We start from the raw sequence: 11,077 nt of genomic DNA on the forward strand, positions 1-11,077 counted from the left end.
GAGATTAATATTTACAAATTCGGTGGATTTTTTGAATTTTTTTGTCTAATCCGTACAAAAAGACAGTATATTTTTTAATTTTTTTAATTTTTTTTTACATCCCAACGAATGTTTGTGATTTGTTACTGATAAAATGACACATGTATGAAGTGTAGATTCATGACCGAGAAGACAGTTTGATGAATTATTTCTCAAATTGACCCAATTTATTAATGTTAGGAGTAAAATTGCTCTTGGCTTCCAACGTTAGGGGTAAAATTGCACCATTTTAGACGTTAAGGGTAAAATTGCTCATGGCCTAAAACGTTAAGGGTATTTTTGCCCCTTAACCTTAGAATCTATGCAGATGGAATTCTAAAAATTTGAATTTTTACTTAATTGTCCTTAATCTATACTAGAACAATAAAAAACAATTAAATAGTCAAACTGCTTTTTACGTAGGTTTATATTTTCAAGGGAAAAGTATAAAAATAAACTTTGTGGTTACACCTATTTTCGAACAACATCCATGTGGTTTAAAAGTTTGCAAAATGGTACTTTGAGGTTCATTCCGTTAGCAAACACATACCAAATTGACTAACGGTGTTAAAAGTCAAAGGGAAAAGAATTAATTTGATCCTTATATTTATTTATTTTATAAATTAACTCCCCTTATTATCTAATTATCACAAACAAACTCCAAAATAAAAAATAAAAATCAATTACACCATCTTCCCTATTTCTTTTTAATTTCTTATTTTTCTTCCACTTTCTCTCTCTAAAATTTTCTCTCTCTAGATTAACCTTATTAAAAAAATATTCATGTAAATATTTCGGAATGTCAAATAAATATTACCACTAGCTATGATGCTATGATGTATTAAGCATAATTCTTTTCTTATCATTTTAATTCAATTCAGATTCTCCTATTTAAGCACAATTTTTAGCTTCCCTGTCAATTTTTACAAACAACATGAAGCTTCTTTCTCCCTTTCATCGTTATTGAACCCTCACCTCGCTCTATCTCTCTGCCGCCGCTGTTGCACCGCCAGTCTCCTTCATTGCTATTTGCTTTTGCCACCGTATGGACATAACGTTAACTTTATTCTTCTCCTCTCTCCTTTGCTCCAAACACTGAAATCGATTAGCAGCGCCAACTGCAATTTTGGGGGACTTCTAATTAGAAAAGCTTCAGTCCAAAAAAATAAATACCAAATCGGATTCTCCTCAGTTGTGTTTCGGTTTGGATTACTTCCCCCTAAATTGATTTTGATTAACTGATGTTAATTGATTTATACAGGTCTTTATCATTTTGTGTGCAATTAAGAATTGAATTTTCGGTTCAAACATTTCTGGGATTTTAGTTCTAATCACTTGAGAAAAATGGCTGGTTTGATGGAGAAAAAAAATCTTGTTAATTATTCTTTCTCATAACAATGTTTGATCATTATAAATTGTTTGTACAGTTTATTTTTTTGTGTGTTTTGATTTTCATTTTCATTTCGTTCTTTCCGGTGAAATTAATTGCTGCTAAATATTTGGCAAATGTTGAAGGTATAATTGTAAATGGTGAGTAAGAAAGAGTGAACAGGCAACGAATATCTCTGTAGATTTGCATGACAGGGAAGGTAGTAGTATAGTAGAACTTTGATTCGAATTGATTAGAATCTAAAATCGAGTAGGTTTAATGCATCAAAGTAGGAAGGGTAGAGAGAGAAAGAGAGAGTGAAAGAAAAATAAGAAATTAAAAAAAAATAGAGAAGATGGTATAATTGATTTTTATTTTTTTATTTTGGAGTTTGTGTGGGATAATTAGATAATAAGGGGGTTTAATTTATAAAATAAATAAATATAAGGACCAAATTAACTCTTTTTCCTTTGACTTTTAACACCGTTAGTCAATTTGGTATGTGTTTGCTAACGGAATGAACCTCAAGGTACCATTTTGCAAACTTTTAAACCACGGGGCTGTAATCGAAAATGGATGTAACCACAAAGTTTATTTTTGTACTTTTTCTTATTTTCAATGAAACTTAACTCATATATGTCATTACTGTTTCAATCACTAGTCCATCATAAAACTTCTAATATTTCATACAAATTTCAATATTGAGTTTTTTAGTTAAAAAAAAATCTTAACCATGTGAAATAAGGTACTAATTGAAAGCAATTGATACCCTAAGAAATATTTCTAAAAAACAATCTCGTACACGTACACGTGGATCAATGTCACTCTTCGGATTAGAAAGTCTCGTAGAAACCGACCGATCTGAAGTAATTAAGGAATATCCCCTGAAGATGCTAATAGTGTCACACCCGACCCTAAACGACCTCAATCTGCATCGGACGTGAAATAGAAAGATCATAATCAATACTTAGGAGTCTCCAATTTAACCTAATATCATTATATTACAATTGCAATACCAAAGTTCTAACCATAATTCTAACAATAAGCAGTCAACTTCCAAACCTCGCCTAAACAGTCAGTAACCTTCTTTATATCATGTACCTTCTCACCTAAAAACATTAAAACATTTAAAAACGTGAGACAAAAATCTCCGTAAGAAACTATCAGCTATAAAAAAACAACTTTACTTAACATAGCTACATATATACATTTATAAAGAGATTTAATCAAAACCTTATAAAATATACTCAAAACTTAAGTTTATAATATAGTCAAAGTAGTAAACCAAAAACATATAAAATATATAATATTGTATCCATCCTCGAATTCCACCCGTGTAGATCATAACATCAATCATAACAATATCGAGATATCTCATTTATATCTCGTTCCTTGCCTAATAGTTAGGACTACCAGCCGTGCACTCTGGCCATACCGCCATTAGGTATGGTCTTACAACTCCTACTCTGGGCAATCCTAGATGGACAAAACCATTTTATCTTTCAAAATATCACAACTCATAAAAATCATATTTGGACTTCAATCCAAAATAATAACAACAATAACCGCAACAGATTTCTCAATCCAAAAACAATTCGTAAGAAATCATCAAATTCATTTTATTCAATATAGATATACATTGAAACCAGGCTTAATACATCATTTGCCCCATGAACTTGTCCAAAAAGCTTGATTGGCCCCCTGAACTTTCAAAGTGTTCTGATAGCCCCCTGAACTTGCAAAAAATGTTCAGCTAATCCCTTGAACTTGCGTAAAACGTAATCAATTGATCACTCGGTCGTAAAAAAGTAAGTTAAATGCGGAAGATATATTACACGAGTCTTATAAAAAGTAAAACAACCAAAATCGGAATATATGATTCTAATATTAGAGAACACAAGTTGTATAGTTGAGCAATCAATAACTTCATTTTTAATCTATTTTTTAATTATGCAATAACATTCTAAGATACGTGGAATACATCTTCCGCATTTAACTTACTCTTTTACGACCGAGTGATCAATTGATTACGTTTTACGCAAGTTTAAGGGGCTAACTGAACATTTTTTACAAGTTCAGGGGGCTATCGGAACACTTTGAAAGTTCAGGGGGCCAATCAAGCTTTTTGGACAAGTTCAGGAGGCAAATGATGTATTAAGCCTTGAAACCAAAAACATATATGTATATATGCAAATCAACCAAATTAAGCCTTAAATCAACATAATCAAATAAAATCTGAAAATCACATAGAAGCATAATCAATAGCTTCATTTGAACCATAATTTCAAAATAAAAAGCAAAATCATGAAAAACCCCAGTTTTACAAAATTCCTGCATAACCCTAAAATATCAATTTCTGAAAATTCTTTGATTATATATATCTATATATATAAAACTCAAAGTATAGTTGATAGTTACTTACCTTGGTCTCTAATTGAGAAAAACACACACGTTCAATTCTCCTCTAAATTCTGTCTAAGACGTTTCCCTCTAAACATTGCCAAAACTCAAAAACTCTTCGGTTAGGACTTAGATCTATACATAAGGATGCTATGGTTTCAATTTCGAGTGATTCGAACGATCGAATCTCCGTAAATCAAAAAAATAGTGGAGAAACGGTTCAGAGAAAACTGATAAATCTAAAAGAATAAAAGAAAAAAGAAAAGGAAAGATAAAGAAGATGATCGTATATTCCAGAATTTGGAATATATATCCAAATTTGACAAATATCAACTTTAATCCTCCATCTTTATATAATCTATTAAAAATTACTCTAAATTTTAAAACCATCAAATTAACTCCAAACTTTTTCTATAGCACCAAATAAAAATCACACACCTAATAATTATAATATATACTAATATTAAAATATAAATTTTAGAAATTTAGACACTGACGTGACAAATAGTACCTTCCGACCATATGGATCAATATCTACCATTCGTCATGAATATGGTGGAAGAAAGAGCGGTCTTGGATTACAGAAGGCGATTACACAAAAGACAATTGTTGCATGTTAGAGCACGCTGCAGGATGTCACAATGGTTCGAATGTCTTAGGACCACTAGAATGATGACATCTGCCAGGACCTGGCGTCATTGCATTTTGAGGATTATAGAACAACTGTTGGCATGTGTCTAGTGAGTCATTAGAGCATATTCTCAAGATTACGGCAATCACCCCTATCAGAGATTAATATAAGATCTATGATTGGTCTATAACTATCAACTTAGTAAGCTGATAGTTACAGCCCAATCATATTAATCTATGACAACCCGATGGGAGCTATTATAAATAGATAAGATGAGCACTTCTCAAATGGTATGTAAACATCACAGTCTCCAATAACCATATTATCTTCCACCATCTTTTAACCTTTGCTAACTTAAGTATCAGAGTGGATTCATCGAACACTGGGCCCTCCCTAACCAGCTATTACTCTCGTTTCAGGCTACTCGGAAAGGTCCTAAAAGGAAGCACATATTGAGTGATATCATTAATCATAAACAATAATTTTATATATATATATATATATATATATATATATATATATATATATATATATATATTATATGACCATTAAATATTGATAAAAATATTAAAAAATACTAACTTATTTAAATATCTTTATTAAATTATTAGTATAATTTATGGAAAAATCGATTTTCAAGATCGAAACTAAACAAAATATAATAAGTTAACCGAAAACGATAGACAAGGAAATGATGGTTCATCGAAACTAAAATGTATATATATATATATATATATATATATATATATATATATAAAAGAATTCTATGGTTACTTTGTCTTAGAACAAATTAATCATACTTTATTTTAAATAATCAATAAAAATATTAAGATAAAGTAAAGTATATAAAAAAATTAACCAATTATTATATGGTACTGATAATATCCGAAATGTTATCAAAGGACCTAAAGAGTAAAACTCCCAAGAGTAAAGGAGACGTCGGTATTTTAGCTGGACACGAGGAGGATGTAATGCGCAAAGATATATATGCCATAGAGATTCGCCTAAAAGGATACAACTTAGGCGGATATAGAGCCTTACAAGGGCGTATACGTATACCATAGAGGTCCCCCCACAGGGTGTCAATTACTCCACATTAAGAAGCCTGAGCGTTATAGCTGGACAAAAAGATGTAACCAAATAAACATCTCAAGCAGGTTATAAACGTTCGGACAACTATTAAAAGGCATTAAAGGGACGATACAGTTAAATCTGTTTCTACCCCCTTTAGCCTTAATGATGGAAGTTATAGAAAAGCTATATAAATACCCCCAACCATGTGAATAAAAGGTACACATTCACAACTAGATTCTAAAGCTTTTAAGTTTATTCTAGTTCTTTTGATCATTGCTAACTTTGGCATTGAAGCATCCCCTATCGAACCTAATGACACCTCATAGGAGGAGATTCCAGCCAAAGGAACTTTTCACAAGTTATCAATTGGTGCGATGAGCATGGAACTCATAAATATTTAGAGTTTTTCACAAACAAAAATGACATCAGAAGAGGTCCTTAATCCCATAAACCTAACTCCGTCTTGAATCATGGACACCTCAGCAACAGATGTATCAACCTTGCTAACAAACAACAACGTTTCAAGCATCCCTCTTTATGATCCTATTATTTAAGAAATCCATAATACATCTCCACAATCATTTTTGCATGATGTGGGGATAGTAGTAGCTTCTTAGCTAGGTCAAGAACCTAGTAACCGTGTGATGCAAATGTTAGGAGACATTCATATGGGATCAGTAATTCCATCTTTGGGATCGAGCCAACCATCTAGCCAAGGACATCCCCTCATTAATTTTCATGGAGCGGATATGATGCAAGAAGCTAGAAGGGTGTGTTGAAACACTTTTACACATGATTTTGATTTGACAAAATTATTTAAGTAAAAATATTCTAACACATTAAATTTAATAAGCTTTGATTTATTACACTAATGTGTTTGTTCAATATTGAGTTTAATTGTATATAAGACATTGAGAATAAAAAGACCAAAGGCCCATAAAGTGGAAGTCAAGCCCAAGTCAACACATCAATATCATTCGGCCCAAGAGATTCAAAACGGAGCCGTATCAACCAAAACGATGACTCAGCATGAGAAGGATCGAGAAGCCTTCGTGGCAAAAGCTTCAAGATGAAGCTGCTGAGTTGGACAACAAAGCAGTCAGGACAGCGGCAGGAAATGTTCAACTTCCAGACAAAGTATTTCCACTTTAGGAAAATATCAGAAGGCGCAGAAAGCTGTCTCGTGGACTTTTCCTTAAATGGCGAAACATTCTGTCGAAGACTGACGAAGACAGAAGATGCAAGAATTCTATTGGCCAACGACGCTGAGCACGCCCAGAGTGACAACGACAGGAAGCCGTTTCCCTCCAACGGTTATTTCGAAATTCGAAATGACCAGGTGCCTCAAGTGTCACTATATAAAGGCCATCCATTTGCTTCAATCGATGCAGATCTTCAACTAGCAATTACGCTGACCAAATTCATACTCGAAGAATCTGTGAGAAAAGCAAAGCAAATACCTTACACCAATTTCCATACTTTTGTGTAAAAGTCTAGAGTGATTTCCAATCATCTAAAGTGTCTTAGCAATTGCTGTTTAGGACAATCTTATTATCATTTCTAGAAGTATAGAAAGGAGAAGCTGAGTACTCGGTTATAGTACTCAGCGGTAGAATAGGAGTGAGTAGAGGTATAGAGGAAGGTACTCTTGTTATACTCAGCTTCTAGTTGTAAAAGATTTGGTGCTCTACTTTTAAAGAGCTCAGTAGAGAATTCGAAAGCTCGGAACGTGTTCCGGGGATAGGACGTAGATATAGAGGCCGAACCTGGATAAATCTGCTGAGTAATATCTTTCTAACCTTTAAACTCCTTTAATATATTTTGCTTGCTCGAAAACTAACTAAGTAAAGAGGTCACGCTGAGTTGTGTGCATTGAGTATTTGAGTTCAGGAATAGACTCAAGTGCTATCTCCTGACTCAAGGAAAGAAGCTGACTTAGTCACAAGTTGACTAAGCTAGTGTCTTAAAATCACTCAACGCACTTGTGTAATCCTTTTCACTAAGAAAAGAAGTCAGCCTCAACGTACCAAAATTTTAAATAGTTCCTATCCCCCCCCCCTTGGAACTAACTTGTTACGTTATAAGGGACCAACAAGGTGAACTTCATACCCAGTGGAAATCAACTTATAGGTGCTCTCATCATTCGCCAAAACGGACATATCCTAGGGTCTAAAGTGCACTATAGATCCTATATGACCCATTGGGCAACGATTCCACCGTTTGGCCACAACGATGATCCAGATGCCATAAATGCTAGCGGACCACCTCGCCATGAGCATTTTGGCGAATTCTATATATTCTTCCACACCTAACTTTTTGAATATAGATAATGGAATTAAGTTAATGCTTGCACCTAAATCACAAAGACAACTTGGGAATTCAATATCCCCCAATTTACAAGGAATGATGAAACATCCTGGGTCTTTTAACTTGGTGGGCACATGACTCGACACAATTGAACTGCAATCTTCAGTCAAAGCTATAGATGAAATACCTTCCCAACTTATTTTCTTAGATATCAAATCTTTCAAAAACTTGCCATAGTTAAGAATTTGAGTTATTGCATCCATAAACGTTAAGTTAATATGCAAATTTTTAAGTTTATCTAGAAAGGTTAAAAGTTGCTTGTCATAGACCTTGTTTCGGACTCTTTAAGGAAAAGGAGGTTTTGGTTGAGATGTACTTGCATTTGCTTATTTGGGTGAACTCTTTGAATTTTCATTCACTCCCTTGGACTTTGTCGTCAAATCTTTTTCTTGCAAAATGTTAGTAATGTTGAAACACCTTTCCACATGATTTCGATTTGACAAAATTATTTAAGTTAATCCCATGATTAAGACAATTAAATTTAAGTGCTTTGATTTAATTGTACTAATATGTTTGTTCAATGTTGAGTATATTAATAAATGAGAACAGGAATAAAAAGTAAGACAAAACGAAGTCAGCATAAGACATAGCACAAGCTGAGTAGAGTGTAACTCAACATTATAGAAGAAAAGTCTTCTTCAGAACAAATGCTTGAAGACGAAGCTGACCGAAGCCGCTGAATAAAATACAACTCAGTCTCTGATAGAGATAAAGATCGAAGGCAATGTCAACTAAGTCAAGCTGAGTGTTCATCAGGTCAGTGCGAATGATCCGTTTACTAAAAGACAAGATCCGACAAAGGTCTGCACCAATACAGAAGCCTCGGAATTACGCCCAGAGACCTTTTCGAGACGCATGGATCAACTGGCGCTTGGCAAGAAGACAAACCTGGCGCTAGAAGACGAAACCTGACGCTAGAAGATGAAACTGGCAAACCTGGCCTCTGTGAAATTCAGACAACAGGATTGGCCTGCAATTCTGAATGTTGACCAGACGAATGACGTAAGAAAGCCGTTTGAATCCAACGGATACATCCGAATTCAAATGATTAAAGCTTCAGGAATTGCTATAAAAGGACAAGTTCATCACTTGGATCATTTGCCGAATTACAAAAAGAAAAAGCAAGTACAGACAGAATAGAAAATCTTCACAAGAGTGAAAATCCAAAAGAGAAGCTGTCTGATTAGAAAAAGCAAAGTTCTTACACCCAAATCCAATCTCTGTGTAAAAGTCTAGAGTGAATTTGTATTCATCTAAAGTGTTCTTGATCTAAAAAAGAACAAATTTGTATCAATTGTAAAGATTGAGAGAGTGGTGCTGAGTACTCGATTTTAGTACTCAACGGTAGAGAAATCTGAGTGTTCGGTTATAGCGCTCAGTAGGGTTGAGTAGACGAATAGAGGACGGTACTCTTGCATACTCAATTGCCTTGTAAACGGTTTGTGCTCTACCTTTAAAGAGATCAGTAGTGGATTGAAAAAGCCCGGAAGGATTCTGGGGACTGGACGTAGGCGGTGAGGCCGAACCAAGATAAGACTGCTGAGTAATTTCTAACCCTTTCTCTCAATATATATATGTATGTGTTGCTTGCTTAAATTACTCAGGATATAAATTGTATAAGCTGACATTGAGTAATTAGAGTGCTGAGTTGGAAGCTGACCTTAAGTGTTAATTCCCAACTCACAAGTAAAATAGTTATAGTCAGCCTCTGACTAAAGCTGTCTTACATCTCGCTCAGCCTTGCTGACCAAAACTGAGTAAAGTTATTTAAAGAATTAAATTAAGTCAGCATAATTAAGCGAAAAATTTACATTAGTTCCTAACCCACCCTGGAACTAATCCTATCACATTACACGGGACCAACAAGTAACATCTCTGGGAATTTCCGGACCTAAATAATGTTTTCCCGATCTAAGAGTTATAGCCTTAACTTGCTCTTTAGGATTTTTTTCTGTATGGCTAGGAAGGCTACCCTCCTTGCGGGATGGAATTGACTCGGCAATTTCTCTAATTTGTACTTCCAAATTATGGATGCTAGATGAGTGGTTTTTAAACAATTGATCAAACTTAGTTTCAATACGTTTAAAATTTTCATCATGGTTGTTCATCTTACCACCAATAGCATCAATAAATTTATCAATTTTGGAAGAAAGTGTGCCAATAGAATCTCTAGATTGATTTTGATAATTATTAGTTCCATCTTGATTGGCATTAGTATTATTATTCTCTTTCCAATTAAAATTCGGATTATTTCTCCATCCTGGATTATAGGTGTTCGAATATGGGTTATTGATTCGATTCTATCCTTGGACAAAATTTACTTGTTCAACCTCATCCGCACCACTATAATCAATTTCATTTTGGATGAGGTTTCCGTTAACATCACACAGTGTTATAGGCTTATCTATTTTATGTGAAAGTGCAGAAAAGTGTGCTTGTAGCATCGTTATAGGGTCAAGATTAATTATACCTTTAGCAGATGATGAAGTTGATGATGATGGTTTTGGAGTAACCGGTGTCTATGCACGCTCTGTGGGCCACATGCTACTATTTATAGCCATTTCCTCTAAAAGTTCTTTTGCTTTAGCAGATGTCTTCTTCATAAATAAACCCCTCGACATAGCATCTAGTGAACCCCTTGTGGTAGGATTAATACCATTGTAAAAGGTTTGCATTAAAAGTTCATTGGGTAAATTATGGTGGGCAAAAACGTTGAAGTTCTTTGGAGCGTTCCCATGCTTCATACAAGGTTTCATTTTCATTTTGTGTAAATGATGTAATTTGTTTTATGATCTTAGCTGTTTTGGCTAGGAGAAAATATTTGGATAAAAATGTTTGGGCTAATTGGTTCCAAGTTTGAATTATTCCGGCCGGCATAGAATTTAACCAAACCTTAACATTGTCCTTTAATGTGAAAGGAAAAAGGCAAAGTTTGACTACCTCGGCAGAAACGTCTATAATCTTAAAGGTGTCACAAATTTCAAGAAAGATAGTCAAATGGGCATTTGGATTTTCGTTAGGTAATCCATAGAAAGTAACACTGTTTTGTAGCATATTTAATAATGTTGGCTTTATTTCAAATTGATTTGGATTAATTTGGGGTCTGACTACACTATTGGTAACTCTGTTAACTCTTGGTGTAGCATAATCCATAAGTCTAGGGCGTTCTCCAGCCATTTCTACTACTTGTGGCTCTTGATTTTGTGTCTCTTTATTCT

The 11,077-nt window shown here is 34.1% G+C and overlaps 1 non-coding gene across 1 annotated transcript; it reads left to right on the plus strand.

Moving 5' to 3' along the window:
* The first annotated feature begins 10,550 nt into the window (after window positions 1-10,550).
* LOC136204316 (small nucleolar RNA R71) lies at window positions 10,551-10,655 on the plus strand. The gene has a single exon (XR_010675161.1). It is a non-coding gene; the product is annotated as a small nucleolar RNA R71 (small nucleolar RNA).
* The last annotated feature ends 422 nt before the right edge of the window (window positions 10,656-11,077 follow it).

Source organism: Euphorbia lathyris, chromosome 8 (genome assembly GCF_963576675.1).
Source record: "Euphorbia lathyris chromosome 8, ddEupLath1.1, whole genome shotgun sequence".
In the NCBI taxonomy this organism is placed as follows: Eukaryota; Viridiplantae; Streptophyta; class Magnoliopsida; order Malpighiales; family Euphorbiaceae; genus Euphorbia; species Euphorbia lathyris.